This window comes from Elephantulus edwardii, unplaced genomic scaffold (genome assembly GCF_000299155.1).
Source record: "Elephantulus edwardii isolate Elephantulus edwardi_28Jun2011 unplaced genomic scaffold, EleEdw1.0 scaffold00109, whole genome shotgun sequence".
NCBI lineage: Eukaryota > Metazoa > Chordata > Mammalia > Macroscelidea > Macroscelididae > Elephantulus > Elephantulus edwardii.
In genome coordinates this window covers 6,247,486-6,251,288 of record NW_006399859.1, presented here as the reverse complement: position 1 = coordinate 6,251,288, position 3,803 = coordinate 6,247,486, and the positions used below count along the sequence as shown (strand labels likewise).

Here is a 3,803-nt window from a genome sequence, read left to right as displayed (position 1 = left end):
CAACAACAGATACACTCTGCACTCTGGTAAAGAGCTGAACTGCCAGCCCAAATGTAGACAGTTCAAATCCATCAACTACTCTGAGGGAATAAGACAGACTCTCTCCTCCCAGGCTATTTACTGCCTCAGAAAACACACTTTCAGACGATCAGCTATGGGTTGGTTTCAGTTCATTGGTCCACAACAACAATATACCTAGATAGGAAGCCTAGACAAAGTTTAATCCAGGTAGTGATTTGTCCTTTGTCTAAAGCTGTGAGAGACCCTCAGGTGGGTAGCTGCCCATTTTAGACTTAGATTTGCTGTCTCCAGTGTCAATACTAGCCTGGCTTTCTCAGTGCATTACCTCTGCCCTTTCCCAGATTAGCTCCTTCAAGATTCAGCTGTTCTCCTGGGTCCTGGGGCCAGGGGAGTCTTGGTTATTTTCAGCTCTTAAAAATGTCCAGAACTGGAACATTGCCTAGAACGTGGTTCAGGAATGATCATCCATATCCTTGTTTGTATGTTGAAGAAAGTAGCTTTGGAAATCTTGTCTAATGGTTGGTTTTCAAATCTAATAAATACAGAACCCCATTTTCATACTGTCTTTTCACAGTATATACAACAAAACCAGAATTTCAGTATGTGTCGGCCTTCAGATCCAACTCCTAGTAGAACACAGTATACTATTGCTGTCAAATTGAACTGGAACCAACTCAGCTGATCCGCCAGCAGATTTTCAGAGACTAAATTGCACAGGAGGAGATGATGACCTGTTGTTCTCCCTTGGAACTCCTGGTGGATTCACACTGACAGAGGTGCAGTCCAGAGACTCCTATCACAGCATCAGGACCACCTCTGCCTATCAGGCAATCATTGTATTTGTTGGGAGTAAACTGAAGTTGAAATCTAAAATACATCCTAGTTTAAATTATACTTTTCTGTGGTCATAAGAATAAGCATAACATGATTGGCCTTCATCCAATTATGTTAGCAACTAAATTAAATGTAAACAACACTTTTAGACTGTGTTTTGGAGACAAAATTTTTAGGTTAAGAAACAAGGCAAACAATGTACTATTTATCACCACAAACATACCCATCTACACCTCACCTGACTTGCCCTCCCTTGACATGGCATTAATGAGTAAGAAGTAATTAAACTTCATCCCTCCGCCGCTGGTCGCTGTAGGTGGAGAGCCGGCTGGCAGCTAAGGCAAGAAAGATGGGAGCTGCGAAAAAGCCCTTGGAGTCGATCAACTCTAGGCTCCCACTTGTTATGGAAAGTGGGAAATATGTGCTAGGTATAAGCAGACAATCAGGTAAGGAAAAGCCAAGGTGGTCATCCTCGCCCACAACTGCCCAGCCTTGAGGAAATCTGAAATCGAGTACTACGCCTTGTTGGCCAAAAGTGGTGTCCATCAGTATAGTGACAATACTATTGAACTGGACATAGTGTGTGGAAAATACTACAGTCTGCATATTGGCTCTCATTGATCCAGGTCATTCTGCTATCATCAGAAGCATGCCAGAACAGACTGGTGAAAAATAAATTATGTAATATTTTTCTTCAATAAAATTGGCCAGAGGTGGAATTTTTTTGTTGTTTTTTTTCTCTCTCTCTCTCTCTCTCTTTTTTTTTTTTTTTCTCTCTCTCTCTCTCTCTCTCTCTTTTTGTGTGTGTGTGTACCGTCAAATAAAATCTGACTAGTACAGGAGGAGGTTGTCCCTCCTCCAGCAGAGCATCTGGTGGATTTGAACCACTCCTCTCTGGGATTGCAGTACAGCTTCTTGCAAGAAGAAGAAGAAGAGGAGGAGGAGGAAGAATAAAAGAAGAATAAATTAGCTTGTTCTGATTTCTCTCTGCTTCTGATCTAATTGCTAAATACCTAGCACAAATAGTGTTCTTAACATGGTACAGACAACAACAGTATATATAGATGGTTAGGGGTATGTGTTATTTAACTATGCCGTGCTTCTAGTGGTTTCACAGGTACTGTGTTAACCTCCACTTTATGATCTAGTGTGAGAAGTCAGCATCCAATATACATGGATATTCTAGTTCTGCATGTCATCTAACTTGATTTGTTGTTCATTGGCCTTTGCAATCATTTGAGTCAAGAGAATTTAAAGAGAAGCCTCCAATCTATTGCCTAAACCATAGATTTTGGGACTTCCCAGCCTCCACAATTGTATGAGCCATTTCCTTCAAATACATTCATTCATTTCACTGGTTTTGCTCCTGTAGAGAACTCAACCCTCGATGCCAGGATTTAGTGCAAAGCTTCTTGACACAACTTCAGTTCAAAGCGTAGACTGGGAGCTCTTGTGAGTAGGTGCCACAGAGTTGACCCTGACTCATGATGCCCCTGTGTATGACAGAACAAAGCAATGCCTGATCCAGTGCCGTCCTCACAATCACAGCTGCATTTGAGTCCATTATTGCAGCCTGTGTAAGAAAAAAGCTAGCCTCTATTAACCTATGTTATATAAGCGGATGACACAATTTAGCTGAAGTGAAGAGGACTTCAGAACACCAAAGACTGAAGAGTGCAGCCTTCAATATGAATTACATCTCAACCTCAAGAAAATAAAAATCCTCACCACTGGACCAACATGACAGATGTAGAAAAGATTGAAACTGTCAACTATTTCCTTTGACTTGGATACACAATCAACACTCATTGTAACAGAGGTCAGGAAATCAAAAGACATGCTGCACTGGAAAAATCTGCTGTCAAGAAACGACCTATCGTGCTCGCTTCGGCAGCACATATACTAAAATTGGAACGGTACAGAGAAGATTAGCATGCCTCCTGTGCAAGGATGACACGCAAATTCGTGAAGCGTTCCATATTTTCGACCCTGAAATGAACCAGTCTGTAACGAAGGCTAACTTCTAACTCCTTTCACCTACAGATTTTGTCTTTGGATACAAAGCTAAGTAGATAGTCCTTTCAGAGGGACTGTTTAAAAAGAGGCAGGGAGAAGGAAAAAAAAAAAAAAAAGAAACGACCTATCCAAAGTTTTAAATGAGCAATGATGTCAGTTTAAAGATTAAGGTGTGCCTGCTCAAAGTCATGGTCTTTACCATTACTTCCTATACATCTGAAAGATGAACAATCAATAAAGATGACAGAAGAAGAATGGATGTCTTTGTGTTGTGGTGTCAGACAAGAGAACTGAATATCCAATGAACAAACAAGTCTGTCTTGGAAAAAGTATAACCAGGGAGCTTGTTCAAGGCAAGGATGGAGAAAGGATACTTTGGGTATGTTGTCTGAGGGTCCAGTCCTTGGAAAAGGATATCATACTAGGAAAGGTGGAAAAGAAGAGGAAGAGAAAGAAAAAGAAAGGAAGACCCTCAACAAGATTGACACAGTGACTGTAACAATGGGTTTAAGCGTATCAGAGATTATAAAGTGGAGCAGGATAAAGCAAGGTTCAGATCTGCTCTCATAGTGTTGCTATGAGTCCTAGTCAACTCGATGGTACCAATCAACTACAACAACTATGTCTATTTGCAGATACATATTATGAGATATAGAAAAATGATAGGTAGGTAAGTAGGTAGGTAGGTAGGTAGATAGATCTTCAGAATTCATTTAACAAATATTAAGCTCCTACTGTGCATCTGGCTCCCTTGTAAGGAATTATACTACAACTCAAAGATATGCAGTTTGAAACCACCAACTGGGATTGCAGTGCAGTTTCCTGCCACTAGGCCACCAGAGCTCGTAAACAGTCTTCCCAGTATCCTGGAAAAGCTACAACCAGGAGAAGATAACATAGATGAATGGGACCTTCTAAGACTCAAATCCCTA

The 3,803-nt window shown here is 40.9% G+C and overlaps 1 pseudogene; it reads left to right on the top strand.

Annotated features, from left to right (window-relative positions):
* Positions 1-1,204: 1,204 nt before the first annotated feature.
* LOC102865690 lies at positions 1,205-1,531 on the top strand (annotated as a pseudogene).
* Positions 1,532-3,803: the final 2,272 nt, after the last annotated feature.